Consider the following 27,713-nt stretch of genomic DNA (forward strand, 5'->3'; position numbering starts at 1 on the left):
TATGTAATACCGCTCCTGACCACATGGTGTGCTGTTATGTGATAGTCGAGTGATATGTGTTACATGTAATACCGCTCCTGACCACATGGTGCACTGTTATGTGATAGACCAGTAATAAGTGTTACATGTAATACCGCTCCTGACCACAAGGTGCACGGTTATGTGATAGACCAGTGATAAGTGTTACATGTAATACCACCCCTGACCACATCGTGTGCTGTTATGTGATAGACCAGTGATAAGTGTTACATGTAATACCACTCCTGACCACATGGTGCGCTGTTATGTGATAGACCAGTGATAAGTGTTACATGTAATACCACCCCTGACCATACATGTAATACCACCCCTGACCACATGGTGCACTGTTATGTGATAGACCAGTGATAAGTGTTACATGTAATACCACTCCTGACCACATGGTGCGCTGTTATGTGATAGACCAGTGATAAGTGTTACATGTAATACCGCTCCTGACCACATGGTGTGCTGTTATGTGATAGACCAGTGATAAGTGTTACATGTAATACCACCCCTGACCACATGGTGTGCTGTTATGTGATAGACCAGTGATAAGTGTTACATGTAATACCGCTCCTGACCACATGGTGTGCTGTTATGTGATAGACCAGTGATAACTATTACATGTAATGCTGCTCCTGACCACATGGTGTGCTGTTATGTGATAGACCAGTGATAAGTGTTACATGTAATACCGCTCCTGACCACAAGGTGCACGGTTATGTGATAGACCAGTGTCACGGCCGCCGCTGATACTCACCTGCAGGGTCCTGTGCGCACCTCCCGGCGTGCACCCGCTCCCCGGCGCGTCCCCGCTGCTGACCTCCGGCCTCCCCGACGTCGCTCCCACGCTCCTCTGGCCGGAGCTCTGACGACGCCATGTGACGCGGTGGCTCCGCCCCCAACATGGCGGCGCCCATCGCCTATTTCTGGCAGGCGTCTCCCCAGGTAAGACGCCTGTGTATCGTTCCCGGGCTGCTGTCCTTTTGGCCAGCGCTCTGTATGCTCTCAGGCCCTGCTATGCTGCATCTCCTAGCCCCGTTTAGTTAGGTTTCTTGTGCTGCTCTCTCTCTTTGGTTCGCCCCTCTGGCTGTCCTGTTTTCCCTGCCATCTTCCCGGTGTGCTGCGCCCCTGTGAACTCCTTGTCCGTGCCCTCTCTTACCCTCTCTCTCTCTTGCAGCCTCCAGCCACTACCTGCTTCGAACCCTCCAAGTCTCTGTGTCTCCCTCTGGCTTCTACCACTGTTCTCCCGTACCACTGCTCCGCTGACTCTCCACCCTAGTTCCCCTGGTGCTCACCCAGTCGTCCCTTTGGCTCCGGCTGTCACGGTTCCATCCCTTGTGGGCCTGCCCCTAACACTCCCTGTATAGGGGGTGGCTCCACCTGGTCCAGCTCGTCCGCAGGGACTCTGGAGCCGTGACCCAGAGGGTCCACTCCGTGTTGCTCTCCTTATTTTTGCCATCCGAAACACACTCCGTAACAGATACACAGGCCATGGACCACGCTGGAGTCACGGCTACTCAGAAGGAGTTACTTTTTTTACGCGAGAATCAAACGCGCATAATGTCCTTCATGAAATCGATGGACGCGCGTCTCTCCGCTCTCCAAACCTCTGATCCTGGTAATGCGGCCCAGCTGGCTGGCTTACAGCAAGAGCTAGCGCAGCAGTGGGACGCACAAAGTCACATCCTCAGCTACATGGCTTCAGTTGATGGCCGCTTACTTGCGCTCCAGGCAGCCGCGGCTGCTCCTCCTCCAGTAACTGGTCCTCATCCCCTTCCACGGTTGGCCAAACCACCCCGCTATAACGGTGATGCAAAACTATGCCGAGGTTTCCTGAACCAGTGTCGCCTCCACTTCGAGTTGCAGCCTCAAGCATACCCCATGGATCGCTCTAGAGTGGCCTTCATAATCTCCCACCTAGAGGGGGACGCTTTGGCATAGGTAAACCCCCTCTGGGAGCGTGATGACCCCCTGGTTGCCCATTTGTCAAATTTTTTGGACACTTTTCGTCGCGTATTCGACAAGCCAGGTCGTCTCGCCTTCACCACCGAATCTCTGTTCAGTTTATGTCAGGGGTCCCTAACCGTGGGGCAGTATGCCATCCAATTCCGGACTCTGTCGTCCGATTTGGGTTGGAACAATGAGGCTTTGGTAGGAGCTTTTTGGAGGGGTCTTTCGGGTCGGATAAAGGACGAGTTGGCAGGCCGCGACACTCCCACGGCTCTTGAGGATCTAATCTCGTTGGCAACCCGAATCGATCTGCGGTTCCAGGAACGAGCTCGTGAAAAAAGACTCGCGCGCCCGCTGCCATCTCCTCGCAGACCACCCAGTCCTCGATCTAGGGCTTTTCCCTCCGTGTTTGGACCCGAGCCTATGCAAGTAGATCGCTTGAAACTCTCCGAGCAACGACGCAAGGAGAGAAGTTCTCACGGCTTATGTTTCTATTGTGGTAGCGGGTCTCATTTGCTCCGTGCCTGCCCGGATCGTCCGGAAAACTTCTCCGCCTAGGTCAGGTAAGAGAGGCCTCCCTAGGTGTGCATGATTCCTCTCAACCCCTTTCTCTATCTGTCCTATTGCATGTGGGTGGCAAGCGGGTCTCTTTGGCAGCCTACGTGGACTCTGGCGCCGCTGGGAATTTTATTAGACTCGATGTAGTTTCCAAATTTTCGGTCCCTGTGAAGGCCCTCGAGAATCCCCAAGTCCTTGCATCCATAGACGGTAATCCCTTGCAAGAGACCGCCAAGTTAGTTACGCACGAGGTCGAGCTTCAGATTGGCGCCTTGCACAAGGAGAAAATCTCGTTTTTTGTTTTAGCCGAAATCTCTCATCCTATTCTCCTTGGTCTTCCCAGGTTGCGACTCCATGAACCCACTTTGGATTGGCGTAACGGCAATGTTTTGTGCTGGGGGGACTCTTGTCGGTCTCGGTGTCTGCAGCCGGTGCATCCCGTAGGTGTTCCCCGTCTCCTCCCTGGTCCCTCTAGTTTGCCGCCCGCATATCGGGTCTACGCGGATGTCTTCAACAAGAAAGAGGCTGACGGCGCCATGTGACACGGTGGCTCCGCCCCCAACATAGCGGCGCCCATCGCCTATTTCTGGCAGGCATCTCCCCAGGTAAGACGCCTGTGTATCGTTCCCGGGCTGCTGTCCTTTTGGCCAGCGCTCTGTATGCTCTCAGGCCCTGCTACGCTGCATCTCCTAGCCCTGTTTAGTTAGGTTTCTTCTGCTGTTCTCTCTCTGGGTTCGCCCCTCTGGCTGTCCTGTTTTCCCTGCCATCTTCCCGGTGTGCTGCGCCCCTGTGAACTCCGTGTCCGTGCCCTCTCTTACCCTCTCTCTCTCTTGCAGCCTCCAGCCACTACCTGCTTCGAACCCTCCAAGTCTCTGCGTCCTTCTGGCTCCTACCACTGTTCTCCCGTATCGCTGCTCCGCTGACTCTCCACCCTAGTTCCCCTGGTGCTCACCCAGTCGTCCCTTTGGCTCCGGCTGTCACGGTTCCATCCCTTGTGGGCCTGCCCCTAACACTCCCTGTATAGGGGGTGGCTCCACCTGGTCCAGCTCGTCCGCAGGGGCTCTGGAGCCGTGACCCAGAGGGTCCACTCCGTGTTGCTCTCCTTATTTTTGCCATCCGAAACACACTCCGTATAGACCAGTGATAAGTGTTACATGTAATACCGCTTCCAACCACATGGTGCGCTGCTATGTGATAGACCAGTGATAAGTGTTACATGTAATACCGCTCCCGACCACGTGGTGCGCTGTTATGTGATAGACCAGTGATAAGTGTTACATGTAATACCGCTCCTGACCACATGGTGTGCTGTTATGTGATAGACCATAGATAAGTGTTACATGTAATACCGCTCCTGACCACATGGTGAGCTGTTATGTGATAGACCAGAGATAAGTGTTACATGTAATACCGCTCCTGACCACATGGTGTGCTGTTATGTGATAGACCAGTGATAAGTGTTGCATGTAATACCGCTCCTGACCACATGGTGCGCTGTTATGTGATAGACCAGTGATAAGTGTTACATGTAATACCGCTCCTGACCACATGGTGCGCTGTTATGTGATAGACCAGTGATAAGTGTTGCATGTAATACCGCTCCTGACCACATGGTGAGCTGTTATGTGATAGACCAGTGATAAGTGTTGCATGTAATACCACTCCTGACCACATGGCGTGCTGTTATGTGATAGACCAGTGATAAGTGTTACATGTAATGCCGCTCCTGACCACATGGTGCGCTATTATGTGATAGACCAGTGATAAGTGTTACATGTAATACCGCTCCTGACCACATGGTGTGCTGTTATGTGATAGACCAGTGGTAAGTGTTACATGTAATACCGCTCCTGACCACATGGTGTACTGTTATGTGATAGACCAGTGATAAGTGTTACATGTAATACCGCTTCTGACCACATGGTGCGCTGTTATGTGATAGACCAGTGATAAGCATTACATGTAATACCACTCCTGACCACATGGTGCGCTGTCATGTGATAGACCAGTGATAAGCGTTACATGTAATACCGCTCCTCACCACATGGTGCGCTGTTATGTGATAGACCAGTGATAAGTGTTACATGTAATACCGCTCCTGACCACATGGTGCGCTGTTATGTGATAGACCAGTGATAAGTTTTACATGTAAAAACTCTCCTGACCACATGGTGCGCTGTTATGTGATAGACCAGTGATAAGTGTTACATGTAATACCGCTCCTGACCACATGGTGCGCTGTTATGTGATAGACCAGTGATAAGTGTTACATGTAATACTGCTCCTGACCACATGGTGCGCTGTTATGTGATAGACCAGTGATAAGTGTTACATGTAATACCGCTCCTGACCACATGGTGCGCTGTTATGTGATAGACAAGTGATAAGTATTATATGCAATACCGCCCCTGACCACATGGTGCGCTGTTATGTGATAGACCAGTGATAAGTGTTACATGTAATACCGCTCCTGACCACATGGTGTGCTGTTATGTGATAGACAAGTGATAAGTGTTACATGCAATACCGCTCCTGACCACATGGTGTGCTGTTATGTGATAGACTAGTGATAAGTGTTACATGTAATACTGCTCCTGACCACATGGTGCGCTGTTATGTGATAGACCAGTGATGTTACATGTAATACCGCTCCTCACCACATGGGGTGCTGTTATGTGATAGACCAGTGATAAGTGTTACATGTAATACCGCTCCTGACCACATGGTGCGCTGTTATGTGATAGACCTGTGATAAGTGTTACATGTAATACTGCTCCTGACCACATGGTGCGCTGTTATGTGATAGACCAGTGATAAGTGTTACATGTAATACTGCTCCTGACCACATGGTGTGCTGTTATGTGATAGACCAGTGATATGTGTTACATGTAATACCACTCCTGACCACATGGAGTGCTGTTATGTGATAGACCAGTGATATGTGTTACATGTAATACTGCTCCTGACCACATGGTGTGCTGTTATGTGATAGAACCAATGGGAAGTATTACATGTAAAACTACTCCATCTAGTGGTGGAATCATTAACTGCGCTTCACTATATCAATGTGTTAATGACTTGTGACGTATGTGACGCGGGTGACGCCTGTGACGTGTGTGACGCGGGTGACGCCTGTGACGTGTGTGACGCGGGTGACGCCTGTGACGTGTGTGACCAGTACACAGGACCCCTGTCACGCTCACTCTCAGGTTCGGGTCTCTACTTTTGCTGCAGTATTGTAAAGAAATGTCAATATGATTTTTGTAAAAACTGAAAAAGATTTTTTTTTCTACTTTTAGATGTGATTAAGCCTCACCCTGAAGAAAAATGAAGCCCAAAGAACATGAAAGTATGTGACCCCCCAGTGTGAGCCGAGGCTTTATCTGCTCCTTGCCTGTGACTTTTTCTCTGTCCTCGAGGGAGAGAGCCGGAACGCCGCGGTGCACCGGGAGGGCGGCGGAATAAAATATTTCTCAACACTCCGGGAAGGTGTCATTATCTCTGAGAGCAAAGGGAACAGATACCATCTCCTGCCTGCAAAGTTCCAGCTCCAAAGTGCTGTCCCAGGGGGAGCCAGCACAGGAATACATTAATATCAGCCCATTGTCTGCGTCTTCCCTGCGCTCCCCTGAGATGACAGAGCCGCAGTCAGAGCGCAGACAGAGGAGCGATGCTCTGGAGATGACACAGGCGCGTACATTACCTGACCCGAGTGCACCAGTACATACGTTATATCGCTGCATTTCTCATCATCATGGTGTCTGATTCCTGGCAGGGATGGGCCCAGGTTATTTTGGAGGAAGGTTGAGTCCCACGCTCACCCCGGCGATGGTGGGATCAAGGACAAGTTTATCTTCAAGGTCAAATTTTGAGGAAAGAACATTTATGGTGACTTCAAATGTGACACAATCCAGAGCTTTACTGCCCGAATTGAGTTGTTCTTCCTGGACACAGATTTGGTAGACATCTTGCGTGAGCCTGTAGATTTGGTAGACATCTTGCGTGGGCCTGTAGATTTGGTGAACATCTTGCGTGAGCCTGCAGATTTGGTGGACATCTTGCGTGAGCCTGTAGATTTGGTGGACATCTTGCGTGGGCCTGTAGATTTGATGAACATCTTGTGTGGGCCTGTAGATTTGGTGAACGTTTTGCGTGGGCCTGTAGATTTGATGAACATCTTGTGTGGGCCTGTAGATTTGGTGAACGTTTTGCATGGGCCTGTAGACTTGGGGGACATCTTGCGTGAGCCTGTAGATTTGGTGGACATCTTGCGGGGGCCTATAGATTTGGTGGACATCTTGCGTGAGCCTGTAGATTTGGTGAACATCTTGCGTGGGCCTGTAAATTTGGTGTACATCTTGCTTGGGCCTGTAGATTTGGTGGACATCTTGTGTGGGCCTGTAGATTTGGTGGACATCTTGCGTGAGCCTGTAGATTTGGTGGACATCTTGGTTGGGCCTGTAGATTTGGTGGACATCTTGCGTGGGCCTGTAGATTTGGTGGACATCTTGGTTGGGCCTGTAGATTTGGTGGACATCTTACGTGGACCTGTAGATTTGGTGGACAACTTGCATTGGCCTGTAGATTTGGTGGACATCTTGCGTGAGCCTGTAGATTTGGTGAACATCTTGTGTAGGCCTGTAGATTTGGTGGACATCTTGCGTGAGCCTGTAGATTTGGTGAACATCTTGTGTAGGCCTGTAGATTTGGTGGACATCTTGCGTGGGTCTTGGGCATTACCGGAAAGTGCTGGGCTCCATAGTAAACTTTTTAGTGCTCCTCCTAGCTGACACATTAGATGTCCTATTAAGGGAATACAAGAATCCAGGATATCTATAAACAGAAAGATAGTGAGGAAACACTTAGCTAACCTAAATGAATTCAAGTCTCCAGGTCCAGATGAATTACACCCCAGAGTACTGAAGGAGATAGCAGAAGAAATTTTTTAACCCCTCTCCATAATCTTTGAAAATTCATGGAGAACAGGAGAAGTGCCAGAAGACTGGAGAAGAGCAAATGTTGTTCCTATCTTCAAAAAGGGGAAGAAGGTGGACCCAGGCAACTATAGGCCGGTGAGTCTGACTTCTATACCAGGAAAGATCTTTGAACAAATTATTAAACAACATGTATGTCAATACCTGGATAAGAATGAAGTGATTAAACAGAGTCAGCATGGGTTTGTAACTAATAAGTCATGTCAGACTAATTTAATTTCCTTCTATGATGGTATCACTGATTGGGTGGATCAAGGAAATGCTGTAGATATAGTATATCTTGACTTCAGCAAAGCATTTGACAAAGTCTCTCATACAATCCTTATTGAAAAAATGACTAAGTATGGAATGGACAAGGCAACTGTTAGGTGGATTCATAACTGGCTTAGTGATCGGACCCAAAGAGTGGTCGTAAATGGCTGCACATCCAGTTGGAAGAATGTCTCAAGTGGGGTACCACAGGGCTCTGTCCTGGGCCCTGTATTGTTCAACATCTTTATCAACGATTTAGATGAAGGAATTGAGGGTAAACTGATTAAATTTGCTGATGACACAAAGCTAGGAGGGATAGCTAATACTAGAGAAGAGAGAGAGAGGATTCAAAAAGATTTAAATAAACTGGAGAAGTGGGCAGCAACTAACAGAATGGTTTTTAACAGGGAAAAATGCAAAGTACTACATCTGGGCAATAAAAATGAAAAAAGCATATACAGAATGGGAGGAATAGGGCTAAGCAACAGCACATGTGAAAAAGACTTGGGTATACTAATAGATCACAGACTGAATATGAGTCAACAATGTGATGCAGCAGCAAAAAAGGCAAATGCAATTCTAGGATGTATTAACAGAAGCATACAGTCTAGATCACGTGAAGTCATTATTGCCCTCTACTCCTCTTTGGTCAGACCTCATCTGGAATATTGTGTCCAGTTTTGGGCACCACATTTTAAAAAAGACATCAACAAACTGGAGCAAGTTCAGAAAAGAGCGACCAGAATGGTGACCGGTCTGCAAGCCCTGTCTTATGAGGAAAGGTTGCAGGATTTGGGAATGTTTAGTTTGCAAAAGAGAAGACTGAGAGGAGACTTAATAGCTGTCTACAAATATCTAAAGGGCTGTCACATTGTCGAAGGATCAACTTTATTCTCATTTGCACAAGGAAAAACTAAAAGCAATGGGATGAAACTGAATGGGTGGAGACACAGATTAGATATTAGAAAAAACTTTTTGACAGTTAGAGTGATCAATGAGTGGAACAGGCTGCCACGAGAAGTGGTGAGTTCTCCTTCAATGGAAGTCTTCAAACAGAGGCTGGACAGACATCTGACTGGGATGATTTAGCGAATCCTGCTTTGAGCAGGGGGTTGGACCAGATGGCCCAGGAGGTCCCTTCCAACTCTACGATTCTATGATTCTATGATTCTATGATTCTAGAAGTGATGCAATAATACTTGTCTGAAGGAACAATTAACAGCATGGCCATGCAATCAGGAGACATAAGCCTCCTCTCATCGGCATGCCAGGGCCAGTGTGTCACTCTCCACAAGGAGAAACGTTACCCCTTAGACCTCAGTCCAGAGCCTCGCACTTGGAGCCAAATCAGTTCTCATACTTTGCACTGACAAGGAGCAACACCCCGAAACACCGTGTCTGCAAATTGAGATTCTGCTTTGGCTTTTATCCTAAGTCACATTGCAAGGCTCATTAAAAGGTCAATAGTGACTTGCAGGATCCCTGCTTCCAATAGGTGGTGCTATAGAGTTCTTGTCCTCTCCTTTGAAAAAGGCATTTTGCATAATAAAAGACCCACGCCCAGAAATCCATCCAGATGGCAACATTTATTCAGAGCACAGATCAGACCCCGAAACAAGATTCATCCCGACCCCAGAATCAGAAGGGAACACAGATCGGCAGTTCAGAAATTGGATTGCTCACAGCTCCACATGTGGCCAACAGCGGTATTACATGTGAATATGGCGATAGCGATACACTCCTCCCGCTGTTTCATCTTATGTAAGGACTAAAGTATAGAAATTGCAACGCGATCTGTTATGAATGAGTCACCGTAGGAGGCAAAAACAGAAATACTAGCTAAGTCCAGAAAACCAGTCCTGCGTTCACGTAAACGCCGATCCACCTGAATGGCTAATGACATAGAATCATCAAGACCAGAGGGAACAGGAAATCCCACCATAGTATCTTTTACGGCTTCTGACAACCCCTTCCGAAAGAGAGCTGCCAAGGCATTATCATTCCAGGTAGTTAGGACCGCCCACTTTCTGAATTTTTGACAGTACAATTCTGCAGAATCTCGACCCTGGCTCAGTGCCAACAGGGTCTTTTCAGCCTGATCAATAGCATTAGGTTCGTCATACAACAACCCCAAAGCTTGAAAGAATGCGTTCACATTAGTCAGAATAGGATCATCTGGTTTCAAAGAAAACGCCCAATCCTGGGGATCGCCACGCAGCAAAGAGATGACAATTTTAAACTGCTGCGCGGAGCTCCCTGACGAGTTAGGCTTCAAGGCAAAAAATAATTTACAATTATTTTTGAAATTCAAAAATTTAGACCGATCCCCAAAAAACACATCAGGAGAAGGGATCTTTGGTTCAGCAGCATGTGAATGGGCAAGGTAGGCGGAAATTCCCCGCACTTCCGCAGTGAGCTGCTCCACACGATCAGACAATTGCTTTATCTCCATTGAGAGAAAAAAAAATTCCCCCTACGGCCTCAGAGATATAGAGGAAAAAATATACACACTTTTTTTTTTTACAATTCTTTCCTGCTATTGAGTACCCTAGGATCTGCGGTATGGCGGGTGATTCTGTTATGAATGAGTCACCGTAGGAGGCAAAAACAGAAATACTAGCTAAGTCCAGAAAACCAGAGAAGTTGGCAGCTATTGGATTGCAGACCCCTGAACCTATCAACAACAACTAGCAGTAGCCGTGGGGGGTTCCTACGGTGACCTAGACCCCTCGATCACAGCCGGAGAAGGAAATAGCCTAAAGACAGAAAGGGAAATCTAAACTGCCCCAGAGCAGACCCCAAAGCAATAGGCAGCCCCCAACATATAATGACGGTGAAGCAAGATGAAAAAACACTCACACAGATAGAAAGATAGGCTGAGCAAATGATGGGGCCCAAGCTAACTAAATAGGACAGGATAGAAAAGCTGCTGTCGGCAATCCGCCAAAAACCCTATCAAAACAAGAGCCAACAGACTGATAGGGAAAAAAGCCCTGAAGACTCTAGGCTTCAAAAAGACTATATCAGTACTCAGGTATTTTCTGAAGACAGAGCAAAAAGGAATTCAGCTCACCACAGCAGGGAATGGCAGAAATCCAGAAAAACAAGGCAAAACAAAACCAAAACACAAATGCAAAAAGCAGAGTAGAAAACTTAGCTTTTGAGGAGCATGAATCAGACTGGTCTCCTAGAATCCCTCAGAGAAATCACCAGCAAGGCAGAAGGGCGTCGGCTGCCTTATATCCAGTCAGCAATTCCAGTCACCCAGTCATCATCATTCTGCTCAGGTGCTTGGTAATCAGCCTCACTACCTTCCTTCACCAGAAGAGGGAGTTAATCAGACCTCAATGGTGAAGGGGAAAATGAACTCACAACAGCGTTCCTCCTCCATCTCCCCTCTCGCAGATTCTGCAGCTGCATCCCCCTCCTCCCTCCCTGTCTGTATCACTGCAGATTTACTGGCAGCTGAGGAGGTCTATCACCATTTGTAGTGATGCTGGTGTGGAGGCTGCCACTAGACCATCCCTTTAATAACGGGATGGCTTCTATCTGGGCTCCTGCCAGAGATCCTTGGCCGCTGCTGGACTGGACTCGCACCTGCCTGTTCTGCATACAGATGAGGGTACCATGGGGTGATGGAGGGGGCTGGGGCAGGGGTTCATCTGCTCTCCCTGGGGTCAGGTCTGACATCATCCCCCTCACAGAGTAGCCGAGGCGGCTCGCTCCTGGGTCTCCTGGTAAATGCCAACTCCAGGGCTAGAAAACCCATTAGCCGGACGGAAATTACTGCGGCGCAGGTTTAATATTCGCTCTAATTGCAGCGTCTCCATCGCACCTTTATGGAAAAGTTAATTGAGGAGTCAAACACGGAACGAATTTATCAGCAGAAATGCATCCGAGAGCATTGAGGAGTGCTGCTCTGGAGGGAGGCGAGCGCTGCAGTCCACCTTACCTGCAACTTAATAATGTAGATTACCAGACATCACATACCGCCCGTTGTTCTGGAGACTGGGACTACACATCAGACCCAGCACTGCTGCTGGTTTTCTATGGAGTGACTGGTTATTGTACTATTTGTCTTCAATGTCCTCCCACAATTCCATGGATGACCATAAATCATAAGTGGGGCACCAGGTGAAGAGGTTGTTGCATCTCCTGCCTCTACACGTCGTGCTTGCCATGGGGGCGCTGTGCTCCTGATGACTGACAGTTTGGACTAGTGACATGGTTGTGCTGCTTCCCTGAACAGCACGCTCTCACCTACAGCAAGCAGAGGCAGCAAGCAGAGGCAGTGACAGTGAAGCTGGCCAAATCCAAAATGCCGGTCACCTTCAGAGCTGCGCTTCCAAGCTTTATAGAAAAGAGCATGTAAGTTCTGCCTCCATGCCTAGGACACTGGCAACCAGTCATAGACTGCAGTGGTGGCCGGTAATGTAGACAACATGCAGTAAACTATGGGGGTGGCCTGCACATACAGCCCTCAAGCCTCTCTCCCTCCTCCTCATCTTCCAGCCTCCTGCCGGTGATTGACAGGTCACTCTTCTCTGCGACCAGCTGACATCTCGCACATGTGCCATCATTCCCTGACGCAGGTAGAGGGGTCTTAGACCCAAGTAGTGGGCCCTGATCTGGGCTTTATGGCCAGGGAGGACGTTGGCACAAGACCTCACCATAGGTCCGTAATGGGGCGTATTTCCTAAACCAGTTGCCCGGTGGGGATCGGCCGGCCCCGCTCAGGTGACATCGGACCTTCTGACCGCTGACTTATCGCCTGGACGTGGTGAGGACGAGACTGGACTCTTGGGAAATAGTGAAGTAATTAATGGATTCTGTTCATGAACCAGAGAGCTCAGGATGGGTGAGGTGCTGGGGAGTCCTAGATACCGGACTGGTCAGAGCAAAGAATGAAAGGATAAGACGATGTTTAATAGAGATGGAACAGGAGAGACGAAAGGTATGATAAAGCCGTGATGGCCGCCCATGAGCAGGTGCCGCCGGACCCTCACCGGTGTAGATTCATTGTGACATACTATATAGACAATGTGCTCCACTGCTCCCCGTACGAACTGTCCCCCGCACCTCTGACCACAGCACTATGATACAATGTATCAGTATTACCCAGGGATGTATCTCGTCCTATGGCCGCCCATGAGCAGGTGCTGCCGGACCCTCATCGGTGTAGTTACATGGTGACATACTATATAGACAATGTGCTCCACTGCTCCCCGTACGAACTGTCCTCCGCACCTCTGACCACAGCACTATGATACAGTGTATCAGTATTACCCAGGGATGTATCTCGTCCTATGGCCGCCCATGAGCAGGTGCTGCCGGACCCTCACCGGTGTAGATACATTGTGATATACTATATAGACAATGTGCTCCACTGCTCCCCGTACGAACTGTCCCCGGCACCTCTGACCACAGCACTATGAAACAATGTATCAGTATTACTCAGGGATGTATCTCGTCCTATGGCAGCCCATGAGCAGGTGCTGCCGGACCCTCACCGGTGTAGATACATTGTGACAAACTATATATACAACTTGCTCCACTGTTCCCCGTAGGAAATGTCCCCCCGCACCTCTGACCACAGCACTATGATACAATGTATCAGTATTACCCAGGGATGTATCTCGTCCTATGGCCACCCATGAGCAGGTGCTGCCGGACCCTCACCGGTGTAGATACATTGTGACATACTATATAGACAATGTGCTCCACTGCTCCCCGTACAAACTGTCCCCCGCACCTCTGACCACAGCACTATGATACAATGTATCAGTATTTCCCAGGGATGTATCTCGTCCTATGTGGTCGCTGCTGACTTATTAGAGGCCGCACCGATGACATGTGCAGAATATAAACTCCATCCCCTCCTCTCATACAAGCCTATCAATCCACCATACTTTACACATCAACTAAATTATGGTACAACTATGACCAGTGACTCTACTGGAGTCTGTAGTAGACCGAACACCATTTTCTATCTTCTAAAGAAGCTTAGATCACTCTGTCGATCCACCATGCTTTACACTTCATGTTTGATTACTTATAGCAAAACAATGGGAAATGACTCCAGTGAATCTGCTCTGTCTATTGGTATCTGATGTAGTCTGAAGCCCATCTCCTGTCTCACCAGAAGCTCTGATTTCTCTGTAGCCCCACCATGCTTTACACTTCACCTCTGCCATTGTATTGGCACAGCACTAATCCATGGCTCCAGCCTAGCAGCATTGTCTATTGGAGCCTCAGCCTGAAAATCTTCAGACTACTGCCATGTGCTTTCCCCATGCTTTACATGGCAGCTCGGCTTGTTTGGTATGAACCCAATTTATAGAAAGTCGATTTCTACACAGAGGGGCATGCGGAGAGCAGTAGATTTCTGGGGCCCTGAACGGGGCCCCTGTCTTGTACGTATGCATGCTGCATGTCACTGATACTGTGCAGACGTCCCCCCGCGCCCTGTACAGCGCTCATCGCACAGCGAGGCCTTCATTGTCTCCTTGTGTTCTCGCGCCTCGGAGGTAAAAGAAGCAGAAATGTCTTATATGTCTCCCGCAGAGCCGTCGTGTCGTCCCGCTCTGACCTTCATCCATCTCTCTGTCTCTGCTCCCTTAGAACGCCCCATTTCACATCTCACTCCATTTCCTCTCGTTTGTGCCGCTCATCGGAAACGTTGTAATGTGTCAGGTCCGGAGCGCCATTTACCAGCAAATCACAAAAAAAGCCATAAGCCGAGCAGTGGGCACACTAAGCAGCTGGAGGTGTCGCTGTCCCACCAGGGGTGTACTCATATCTCTCCTGTGCACATGGCGAGTAACACTGTTTATGCTCATTAGATGACCTGTATTCTCCACTTTCACCAGTTTCCCCTCTGTATTCTCTATCTCTGATATTCAGTTGGGTCTGAGCTAGTAGGTGAAGATCAGCTGCTGTGATGTCTCCCAGACACAAGGGATTCCTGCTCTCCTGTCTCTATGTAGCACGTGTTCAGAAGCAGCAGCATGGTGGATATTATGCAACAGTACTGAGAAGTGTAACTGTGAATCCAAGAATAGGGATGAAAACAAAATCACTTATTGGAATACAGCAGCAGCATGGAGGACATTATACAGCAGTACTGAGAAGTGTAACTGAATCCAAGAATAGGGATGAAAACAAAATCACTTCTTGAAATACAGCAGCAGCGGACATTATACAGCAGTACTGAGAAGTGTAACTGTGACTCCAGGAAGAGAGGTGAATACAAAATCACTTATTAGAACACAGCAGCAGCATGGAGGACATTATACAGCAGTACTGAGAAGTGTAACTGTGAATCCAGGGATAGGGGTGAAAACAAAATCACTTATTAGAACACAGCAGCAGCATGGAGGACATTATATAGCAGTACTGAGAAGTGTAACTGTGAATCCAAGAATAGGGATGAAAACAAAATCACTTATTTGAATACAGCAGCAGCATGGAGGACATTATACAGCAGTACTGAGAAGTGTAACTGTGACTCCAGGAATAGAGGTGAATACAAAATCACTTATTAGAACACAGCAGCAGCATGGAGGACACTATACAGCAGTACTGAGAAGTGTAACTGTGAATTCAAGAATAGGGATGAAGACAAAATCACTTATTAGAACACAGCAGCAGCATGGAGGACATTATATAGCAGTACTGAGAAGTGTAACTGTGAATCCAAGAATAGGGATGAAAACAAAATCACTTATTGGAATACAGCAGCAGCATGGAGGACATTATACAGCAGTACTGATAAGTGTAACTGTGACTCCAGGAATAGAGGTGAATACAAAATCACTTATTAGAACATAGCAGCAGCATGGAGGACACTATACAGCAGTACTGAGAAGTGTAACTGTGAATCCAAGAATAGGGATGAAGACAAAATCACTTATTAGAACACAGCAGCAGCATGGAGGACATTATATAGCAGTACTGAGAAGTGTAACTGTGAATCCAAGAATAGGGATGAAAACAAAATCACTTATAGGAATACAGCAGCAGCATGGAGCACATTATACAGCAGTACTGAGAAGTGTAACTGTGACTCCAGGAATAGAGGTGAATACAAAATCACTTATTAGAACACAGCAGCAGCATGGAGGACACTATACAGCAGTATTGAGAAGTGTAACTGTGAATCCAAGAATAGGGATGAAAACAAAATCACTTATTAGAACACAGCAGCAGCATGGAGGATATTATATAGCAGTACTGAGAAGTGTAGCTGTGAATCCAGGAAGAGAGGTGAATACAAAATTACTTAATAGAACACAGCAGCAGCATGGAGGACATTATACAGCAGTACTGAGAAGTGTAACTGTGAATCCAGGAATAGGGGTGAAAACAAAATCACTTATTAGAACACAGCAGCAGCATGGAGGATATTATACAGCAGCACTGAGAAGTGTAACTGTAAATCCAGGAATAGAGGTGTCACGTGGATCCGTCCTGTGTGACACGACCCGCAGGTCGGTAACTAAAACAACAAGACATGGCACGTGTAACTGTCCTGTGTGAAACGACCCGCAGGCCGGTAACTAAAACAACAAGACACGGGGGAAGGGGAAACAATCACAATGGTGGCCCTGCGATAGGGAACGGGGACGTGGATACCTCCTGCACTCACCAGCGTCAGTGTCTCTACACTCCTATGGATCCCTAGGCCGTTTCCGCACCGGGTGCCGATCAGGATACCTGAAATCCCTAGCTCGCCCTGAGCCAATCCCTTACTAGTGAAGTGGACGGTGCAGAAACTAATCCCACCACTGCACTAAAACACACATTGAGGAAAGTGACAAACAAGGAAACACCACTCAGCTTTGCTCTGTTGCTAATGCTCCCAGCAACAGAGTCCGACACCTGAGTGCATCATTTCCTCCAACCGGATCCAACACCTGAGTGCAGCTTTCCAGCAACAGAGTCCCGCATCTGAGTGCAGCTTTACAGCAACAGAGTCCAGCATCCGAGTGAAGCTTTCCAGCAACAGAGTCCAGCATATGAGTGCAGCTCGCTCCCAGCAACAGAGTCCAGCATCTGAGTGCAGCTTTCACCATAGCTGCCACTCCACCAAGCTTTGCAAGAACTCCTCGCTGATACCATAGCTGCCACTCCACCAAGCTTTGCAAGATCTCCTCGCTGACACCATAGCTGCCACTCCACCAAGCTTTGCATGAACTCCACAATTACACCATAGCTGCCACTCCTCCAAGCATTGCAAGAACTCCTTGCTGACACCATAGCTGCCACTACAGGATTCTGACTGAGCTGCCCGGGACTCCTCTCAAGTGCCTTCCTTCACCAAGGATGGTTGGAAAAGACCAATATCACCAACAGTGATTGCAACCACCTGACACTTTTATAGGTAAGAGCCAGCAATCACACCTGCTTCATAATCACGTGCACTAAACTAAAGTAACCAGAGTGCAATGACCCTAATGGCCACCGGGGGCAAAACTAGAACTGAAATCACCACAGTGCAATGACCCTAATGGCCACCGGGGGCAAAACTACCTTTAAGCACACAGCTTAAGGAAAAAAAAAGGTTACTTCTGCATTTATTGAAAACCTGTCATATCCAACCTGGATCATGACAGTACTCTCCCTCAATGAGGGGCTTCTGGACCCTCAAGACTGCTCCTCATCAAGGAACCACCTACAGAGGGAACACCCAGATCCAGAGTTCACCTCTGCAACTACCTGTACCTCAGGTTAATGACAAATGGGCACCGCTGGTATTGGCAATGTATGTTCTGGTGGCGATGCACATCCCCAGAGCACCGTCCTGGGGAGCGAGTTGTGTATGAGTATGTTTGGATGTAAAACAAGCTGACAAGACTCTGCACACACTTCCACTGGATGTTATTTGGTGGACACCCATACACGCTCGTTCACACACTGGTCCGGACCAGAACGAAACTACCTTTAAGCACACAGCTTAAGGAAAAAAAAAAGGTTACTTGTGCATTTATTCAAAACCTGTCATATCCAACCTGGATCATGACAAGAGGTGAATACAAAATCACTTAATAGAACACAGCAGCAGCATGGATGACATTATATAGCAGTACTGAGAAGTGTAACTGTGAATCCAGGAATAGGGGTGAAAACAAAATCACTTACTAGAACACAGCAGCAGCATGGAGGAAGTTATACAGCAGTACTGAGAAGTGTAACTGTGAATCCAGGAATAGGGGTGAAAACAAAATCACTTTCTAGAACACAGCAGCAGCATGGAGGATGTTATACAGCAGTACTGAGAAGTGTAACTGTGACAATAGCATTAAGGTAAGATAAACACGTACTAAAAAAGAAAAACAGCAGCTTGGAGTTCATTACAAAGCAAAACTGAGAAATATAGCTGTAAATCCAGCAAAGTGTATGGAAGACTAGTGTGAGAAAAAACACTAGAAAGCAGCAGCATAGAATACATTGTACAGTAGTACTGAGCAGTGTATCAGTGAATCCAGCTCTGGGTGAGAAAGACACTAATAGGCAGTTGTATGTAGGAAATGATACAGCATTAATTAGCTGTGTAGCTGAGAATCCAGCTCTGGGGTGATATGAAATATTTTCAATGATGCAGCAGTATGGAAAATATCATCACTATTGAGCATTGAATATCATCACTATTGAGCATTGAAGCTGTGAATTCAGCTCTGGGATTACATGTAGCTAAAACTTTTACTGGAAAGCAGCAGCAGGTCTGTGTGTCTGTAGCTCTTTTTCTTTTACTCAACAAACTGGAGCAAGTTCAGAAAAGAGCGACCAGAATGGTGACCGGTCTGCAAACCCTGTCTTATGAGGAAAGGTTGCAGGATTTGGGAATGTTTAGTTTGCAAAAGAGAAGACTGAGAGGAGACTTAATAGCTGTCTACAAATATCTAAAGGGCTGTCACATTGTAGAAGGATCATCTTTATTCTCATTTGCACAAGGAAAGACTAGAAGCAATGGGATGAAACTGAATGGGAGGAGACACAGATTAGATATTAGAAAAAACTTTTTGACAGTTAGAGTGATCAATGAGTGGAACAGGCTGCCACGAGAAGTGGTGAGTTCTCCTTCAATGGAAGTCTTCAAAGAGAGGCTGGACAGACATCTGTCTGGGATGATTTAGCGAATCCTGCTTTGAGCAGGGGGTTGGACCAGATGGCCCAGGAGGTCCCTTCCTACTCTACGATTCTATGATTCAATGATTCTATGATTCTATTAGTTCAACTTATTTTTGGCCTAGGTTTAGCCATTTTTCATAGTGAATATTGAGTTCAGGAGGGACAAGTGGCTCATAAGTGGAGAAAGAAGACACTTTTCCTGATAAGATATATCACAAAGTGTCTTATATTCACTTGTTCTATTGAGTTACGAAAACTTTGTGAAGTTAACAGTGACCATTCAAGTGACAAATGTCTCTCTGCCTTCAGTTGCCAGCAGGGGGAGCTCCTTACATAACACTATCTGGGAGGAGAGCAGTGAGCTCCCCCTAGTGGTGACAAGTGGTAGAGGGAATTCTATAATTATTCGGCCGTGTGATAGGAAGCAGGAGATCTGGATCTCTGGATCAGAGGTGGGAGCATCAACTCTCATGAAGATGGATTATTGATTTTTACTGGTTTACATCAAGCTATGAAACTTTTTTCTCTCTCCTGAGAGTTTGCTGGGACTCTCTGCTGCGGGAGGGGAGTCCGGCTGCTGCGGGAGGGGAGTCTGGCTGCTGCGGGAGGGGAGCCCGACTGCTGTGGACGAGACATTGTATCAGCGAGGGATCTCGATACAAATGTTACATTGTATCAGATCGTCCGTGTGATCCCACCGGGAATCGATCACTGGTGCGCTTTCCTTGTGCTCTGGATGTTTTTCCACCTTTACAGTTAATTATCAGATAACTCCTCTGTCAATAGCAGAAAAAAAAATCATATTAAGAAAACATGTGACGACCTTTCCGCTCGCAGCGATCACACGGATTCTGCATTGATTTTCTTGCAGCTGTAACCTTAAAGAAAGGAACAAGCTGCTATAAATCTAGAGGCCGTGGAGGACTGTCCGCGGGGCTGACGGTGCGCGGGACCCTCACCACCTGCTCCTCCACTTTGCGTCGTACAAGGAGCAGCAGAGGCAGTCGTGTCCATGGTGCATCAGTCATCAGCCACCCTATGACACAGCGCCACCACTGGGCAAATTATGTACTGTACACTATGAACTGAAAACAATATTCTGACTCTAACGTCCAGATATGTTGGGCCCATCTGTGACAGCCCGTTAGAGAATCCCTGCAGGGTTCCCAGACCGGGGGGGGAGGGAATTTTGCTCAGGTTCTTAAGTCCGATTTGGGAACGAGTTAATTCAGCCTGAGTGGGGTCCCTATTAATTTCGAAATTTTCGAGCTTAGGCCAACATTTCCTGGCACACAGCACTCCCAGCTCTGCTGTGTCAAGTCATGTTAACAGGTTTGTCTCTGTTATTCTTATGTGCACCTGCACCTCTGCAAGCAAGATACCAATTTGCTTATACATCTTGGCTACGCGAGTGTGTACCTGCTCTCCTGCAGCAAGTTACCAATTGCCAGCACATCTCTACTGTTCATGTCCTGTGCGCACATCTGACTCTGCTGTATCTAGCCCTACCAGCTTCAATATGTCAGTGCTAAACTTGTGAGTGCCATCTGCAACCATATGCGCAAATTAATGTTATGTGGTCACTCATAGGTTAATATAAGTTTATATGTTTGAGACTAAAGACTCTTTAACAAAGTTAATTCATTGGTTATTTTACATGCAGTAAAGCAATGCCAAGGTAGACTTTAAGGTCACAAATCCTTTATTGTGAGCCCCTTCCCAAACAGCTTCATCTCCCAGGGGAAGACTCCGGGATCATTGAACCTACAAGGCCTATAAGGGAGAAAGGGTTAATCCAGTCTGAGACTAGACTCTTCTAAGCCATTGGCTCCACTAGGGGCAGGAGTTGGTTTACCATATGGTGTGCTGCTGAGGATTTTCTGACATATCTGCTAGTGCTGCTGCAGGTTCAGAGCTCAGTGGGTGTTCCCCGGGAAGCAGCTTCTTCTCTCCTTAGTCTTTTTTCTCTCTACTGACCACAGAGGACTCTGAAGATCTCAAGATGCAAAGGTTTTCAAGAAGAATAAGAGTAACGTGACTGCAGGGTCGGAACAGAATGTGTTTGTGGTCTGTAAGCTGTATACACATAACGGTAGTAGATCATCAAGACTACTTGTGGAATTGGTTTAGTGTTTTTTTTCTCACAAGAACAATATAAAAACTAATTGCCAAGATGGACATAGGCTTTTACGGCTGAAAACCCTTTAATATGAGGCCCGCAACAAATAACTTTTCCCACCAACGGAAGATTCGTCAGGCTATACATTTCACCTGCAAGGCCTATTTGGGAATACTGGCTAAAATATCCTAAGATGAGGCCATAGTTTTCCATTGGCTGCGCAATAGCTGCAAGGTTTCATCCACTGTGTGGTTTGTAACGGTCTTCTCTGATGTATCTTCTTCTGGAGCTGCAGGTTCAGAGCTCGGTGGGTGTTCACTCTGGTAGTAATAATGATGAATCCAGTCTGCTCCAGGTCCAGAGCTTGGTGGGTGTTACCTTTCCTCCTCTTCTCTTTCTGCACTGACCATAGAGAAGGTTTCATCCACTGTGTGGTTTGTAATGGTCTTCTCTGATGTATCTTCTTCTGGAGCTGCAGATTGAGAGTTCGGTGGGTGTTCCCTCTGGTAGTAATAATAATGAATCCAGTCTGCTCCAGGTCCAGAGCTTGGTGGGTGTTACCTTTCCTCCTCTTCTCTTTCTGCACTGGCCATAGAGAAGGTTTCATCCACTGTGTAGTTTGTAACTGTCTTCTCTGATGTATCTTCTTCTGAAGCTGCAGGTGTGGGAGAAGGAGCCCCCGTCGAGTGTCCAGGCCGGAACCAAGGGGACCGTCATTTAGGTTCCGGGGCAGGTTGTTTCTGGAGGACAGAGTTTAGGGCCGGACCGTGGAGACTGACAGATGGGCTGGGGGAGGAGCCGATATAAAAGGGAGGAGAACGCTAGCCACAGGGAGTCAGCAGAACGGGGAAGAAGGAGCTGGAGACCGTGGGAGTGTGCGAGAGCCAGAGCGACTTACAGAGGCCAGAGAGGAGGACAGAAGCAAGAGGGACACTTACACTGGACAGCAGAGAGACGGCGCCGAGTCGGCCGTCAGCGAACCGCTGCTCCGCTTCAACCCGCGGCCTGCCCGCGGATACCTGCCACGCTCCAGCTTGCGGCTGCGGCCTGCCCACAGTTGTCTGCGGCCGTTGCCGCCTCGCTCCAGCCCGCACCTGCGACCTGCTCGCGGACGCCCGCGGCTGTTGCCGCCACACTCCAGCCCGTGGCTGCAGCCTGCCCGCGGTCGCGGCCTGCCCACGGTCACCCGCGGCCGTTACCGCCTCACTCCAGCCTGCGGCTGCGGCCTACCTCACGCACTGCTGCGGCCAGTTCTTTGCAGACGGCAGCCACTAGTTCCCCGCTCCAGTCCGTGGCACAAACCGGGGCGTCGCCCGCCGCCAACCCCCTGTTACAGCCACTGGCTGCGCCGGTGGCTTGCCAATCGCCACCCTGCTTCACGACCGCTTACCCCTGTCCGGGGATTCCGGCCCATCGGTCCAAAAACTCTTCCGGGGCCTGTTGTGCCCCCGCTTCGCCAGAGCGTCGGAACGCTCAAAGACCTCGCCAGCTCTTCATCAGCTGAGCCCAGCGGCTGCTACGCCGAAGAACCATCACCCAGGACGCTGAAGACGTCAGGACGGATAAGTGACATTATATAACTAAGGACCCGTAGTCGGCCATACCGCGGCCCTATAGTAACTGGCCGTTGCCGGGGTAGTCGTGTTCATATATATCCGTGTTTGCTTGTGTTGAGTCCCTGCGAGGACAATCCCTGTTACCTGTTTGGTTGCTTAGACTAGTCACCTGATCTATACTTATCAAAAGTTATTACCAAAAGCATAAAGTCTCGCGCCTCGTCACTGCATCCTATGTACCTGCCGGTACCACATAGGTTCAGAGCTCGGTGAGTATTCTCTATGGTAGTAATAATGATGAATCCAGTCTGCTCCAGGTCCAGAGCTTGGTGGGTGTTACCTTTCCTCCTCTTCTCTTTCTGCACTGACCATAGAGAAGGTTTCATCCACTGTGTGGTTTGTACCTGTTTTCTCTGATGTATCTTCTTCTGGAGCTGCAGGTTCAGAGCTCGGTGAGTATTCTCTATGGTAGTAATAATGATGAATCTAGTCTGCTCCAGGTCCAGAGCTTGGTGGGTGTTACCTTTCCTCCTCTTCTCTTTCTGCACTGACCATAGAGAAGGTTTCATCCACTGTGTGGTTTGTACCTGTTTTCTCTGATGTATCTTCTTCTGGAGCTGCAGGTTCAGAGCTCGGTGAGTATTCTCTATGGTAGTAATAATGATGAATCCAGTCTGCTCCAGGTCCAGAGCTTGGTGGGTGTTACCTTTCCTCTTCTTCTCTTTCTGCAATGACCATATAGAAGGTTTCATCCACTGTGTGGTTTATACCTGCTTTCTCTGATGTATCTTCTTCTGGAGCTGCAGGTTCAGAGCTTGGTGGGTGTTCCCTCTCCTCCTCTTTTCTTTCTGCACTGACCATAGAGAAGGTTTCATCCACTGTGTGGTTTGTACATGTTTTCTCTGATGTACCTTCTTCTGGAGCTGCAGGTTCAGAGCTCGGTGGGTATTCTCTCTGGTAGTAATAATGTTGAATCCCAGTCTGCTCCAGGTCCAGAGATTGGTGGGTGTTACCTTTCCTCCTCTTCTCTTTCTGCACTGACCATAGAGAAGGTTTCATCCACTGTGTGGTTTGTACCTGCTTTCTCTGATGTATCTTCTTCTGGAGCTGCAGGTTCAGAGCTCAGTGGGTGTTCCCTCTCCTCCTCTTTTCTTTCTGCACTGACCATAGAGTACTCTGCACAGCACAGTATGGATGTAGGATGTAGGGACTCAGATTGAACACAGAAGTTTTCTATAGTTTGTAACTTGGAGACAACTGCATAGTACAGTAGCTGTATACACAAAATGATACATTTATAATCAAGACTATCTGCAGAGTTTCTTCACTATATAATATGTTGAGCTGCTAATTGTAAATAATACATATAACAGCGCTTAGCCTGTTAGGTACACAGGGACTCAGCAGCGTACAAGCGGTAGATGGTCAACGGAGTAGTTATATATAACGGCACTACATCCACAAAGACCTACCGTAGTTACTTGTGTGTAAAGCGTCGCAACCGCGAACACACAAATAGGCTGCAACTGCAGCGCGGCGAGGATAGTGCCGCAGAGAGACACCGCTAAAACGCAGGCGCGATGTCAGACGCTAGCAGGTGTTGCTGTGAAGCTATGGCGCGCTGGCGCTAATACTGGCTCTAACTCATTCCCGCACACATTCGTAATATCATAGGAATGGGGTTTCAAATGAGTCCTTCACCAGATCATGCCTCCATCAACAAACACACAGCAGCAAGTATGACTATACTAACGCATGGCGGAACAGCCATGCGCACTTTTTATAGCGAACGGGACCTTCCGGAAGTCTCCAGAACCCTGAGCTGGACCAATGGAATCAGGAGCAGGACCTGAGCACCTGACTCCTGAACTCCAATGGGAGATCATCCCACGAGCATGTTCTGAGGATGGGATGAAGGACTTAGCCTCCGGAGAGAGTTGCTGCAAAGCAATCTCCTCTGCAATCTCTTCTGCAGTGGACAGAGAGCAGGAGACTGCAGCATGTAAGGGTCTAGATTCCTGCATAGTCAGGGCAGAAATCTGACTCCTAACACCAAGAGGTAGAAGCAGCTTTCTCTGAGATATCTGTACTAGAGCTGCAGGTCCAGCACTCGGTGGGTGTTCCCTGTGAAGCAGTTCTTTCTTTGTGCACTGAGCACAAAGGACTTCACAGAGTTTAGGAAGTATAGATCATGGAGGTGGTACCAAGAGGTAGAAGCTGCTTTCTTTGACATATCTGATCTGGAGCTGCAGGTCCAGCACTCGGTGGGTGTTCCCTGGGAAGCAGTTCTTTCCTTGTGCACTGAGCACAAAGGACTTCACAGAGTTTAGGAAGTATAGATCATGGAGGTGGTACCAAGAGGTAGAAGCTGCTTTCTCTGAGATATCTGTAATGGAGCTGCAGGTCCAGGGCTCGGTGGGTGTTCATTGTGAAGCAGTTCTTTCTTTGTGCACTGAGCACAAAGCACTTTGCAGAGTTTAGGAAGTATAGATCATGGAGGTGGTACCAAGAGGTAGAAGCTGCTTTCTCTGAGATATCTGTACTGGAGCTGCAGGTCCAGGGCTCGGTGGGTGTTCCCTGTGAAGCAGTTCTTTCCTTGTGGACTGAACACAAAGCACTTTGCAGAGTTTAGGATGTATAGATCATGGAGGTGGTACCAAGAGGTAGAAGCTGCTTTCTCTGAGATATCTGTACTGGAGCTGCAGGTCCAGGGCTCGGTGGGTGTTCCCTGTGAAGCAGTTCTTTCCTTGTGGACTGAGCACAAAGCACTTTGCAGAGTTTAGGATGTATAGATCATGGAGGTGGTACCAAGAGGTAGAAGCTGCTTTCTCTGAGATATCTGTACTGGAGCTGCAGGTCCAGGGCTCGGTGGGTGTTCCCTGTGAAGCAGTTCTTTCTTTGTGCACTGAGCACAAAGCACTTTGCAGAGTTTAGGAAGTATAGATCATGGAGGTGGTACCAAGAGGTATAAGCTGCTTTCTCTGAGATATCTGTACTGGAGCTGCAGGTCCAGGGCTCGGTGGGTGTTCCCTGTGAAGCAGTTCTTTCCTTGTGGACTGACCACAAAGCACTTTGCAGAGTTTAGGAAGTATAGATCATGGAGGTGGTACCAAGAGGTAGAAGCTGCTTTCCCTGACATATCTGTTCTGGAGCTGCAGGTCCAGGGCTCGGTGGGTGTTCCCTGTGAAGCAGTTCTTTCTTTGTGCACTGAGCACAAAGGACTTGGCAGAGTTTAGGATGTATAGAGCATGGACTTGGTACCAAGATGTAGAAGCGGCTTTCTCTGACATATTTGCTCTGGAGCTACAGGTTCGGGTCTCGGTGGGTGTTCCCTGTGAAGCAGTTCTTTCTTAGACTTTGCAAAGTTAAGGATGTATAGATCATGTAGGTGGTACCAAGAGGTAGAAGCTGCTTTCTCTGAGATATCTGTACTGGAGCTGCAGGTCCAGGTCTCGGTGGGTGTTCCCTGTGAAGCAGTTCTTTCCTTGTGCACTGAGCACAAAGCACTTTGCAGAGTTTAGGATGTATAGATCATGGAGGTGGTACCAAGAGGTAGAAGCTGCTTTCCCTGACATATCTGTTCTGGAGCTGCAGGTCCAGGGCTCGGTGGGTGTTCCCTGTGAAGCAGTTCTTTCTTTGTGCACTGAGCACAAAGCACTTTGCAGAGTTTAGGAAGTATAGATCATGGAGGTGGTACCAAGAGGTAGAAGCTGCTTTCTCTGACATATCTGTACTGGAGCTGCAGGTCCAGCACTCGGTGGGTGTTCCCTGGGAAGCAGTTCTTTCCTTTTGCACTGAGCACAAAGCACTTTGCAGAGTTTAGGAAGTATAGATCATGGAGGTGGTACCAAGAGGTAGAAGCTGCTTTCTCTGAGATATCTGTACTGGAGCTGCAGGTCCAGGGCTCGGTGGGTGTTCCCTGTGAAGCAGTTCTTTCCTTGTGGACTGAACACAAAGCACTTTGCAGAGTTTAGGATGTATAGATCATGGAGGTGGTACCAAGAGGTAGAAGCTGCTTTCTCTGAGATATCTGTACTGGAGCTGCAGGTCCAGGGCTCGGTGGGTGTTCCCTGTGAAGCAGTTCTTTCTTTGTGCACTGAGCACAAAGCACTTTGCAGAGTTTAGGAAGTATAGATCATGGAGGTGGTACCAAGAGGTATAAGCTGCTTTCTCTGAGATATCTGTACTGGAGCTGCAGGTCCAGGGCTCGGTGGGTGTTCCCTGTGAAGCAGTTCTTTCCTTGTGGACTGACCACAAAGCACTTTGCAGAGTTTAGGATGTATAGATCATGGAGGTGGTACCAAGAGGTAGAAGCTGCTTTCCCTGACATATCTGTTCTGGAGCTGCAGGTCCAGGGCTCGGTGGGTGTTCCCTGTGAAGCAGTTCTTTCTTTGTGCACTGAGCACAAAGGACTTGGCAGAGTTTAGGATGTATAGAGCATGGACTTGGTACCAAGATGTAGAAGCGGCTTTCTCTGACATATTTGCTCTGGAGCTACAGGTTCGGGTCTCGGTGGGTGTTCCCTGTGAAGCAGTTCTTTCTTAGACTTTGCAAAGTTAAGGATGTATAGATCATGTAGGTGGTACCAAGAGGTAGAAGCTGCTTTCTCTGAGATATCTGTACTGGAGCTGCAGGTCCAGGGCTCGGTGGGTGTTCCCTGTGAAGCAGTTCTTTCCTTGTGCACTGAGCACAAAGCACTTTGCAGAGTTTAGGATGTATAGATCATGGAGGTGGTACCAAGAGGTAGAAGCTGCTTTCCCTGACATATCTGTTCTGGAGCTGCAGGTCCAGGGCTCGGTGGGTGTTCCCTGTGAAGCAGTTCTTTCTTTGTGCACTGAGCACAAAGCACTTTGCAGAGTTTAGGAAGTATAGATCATGGAGGTGGTACCAAGAGGTAGAAGCTGCTTTCTCTGACATATCTGTACTGGAGCTGCAGGTCCAGCACTCGGTGGGTGTTCCCTGGGAAGCAGTTCTTTCTTTGTGCACTGAGCACAAAGGACTTTGCAGAGTTTAGGAAGTATAGATCATGGAGGTGGTACCAAGAGGTAGAAGCTGCTTTCTCTGAGATATCTGTACTGGAGCTGCAGGTCCAGCACTCGGTGGGTGTTCCCTGGGAAGCAGTTCTTTCCT

Source organism: Dendrobates tinctorius, unplaced genomic scaffold (assembly GCF_039654945.1).
Source record: "Dendrobates tinctorius isolate UK_male_01 unplaced genomic scaffold, ASM3965494v1 ptg000237l, whole genome shotgun sequence".
Classification (NCBI taxonomy): Eukaryota; Metazoa; Chordata; class Amphibia; order Anura; family Dendrobatidae; genus Dendrobates; species Dendrobates tinctorius.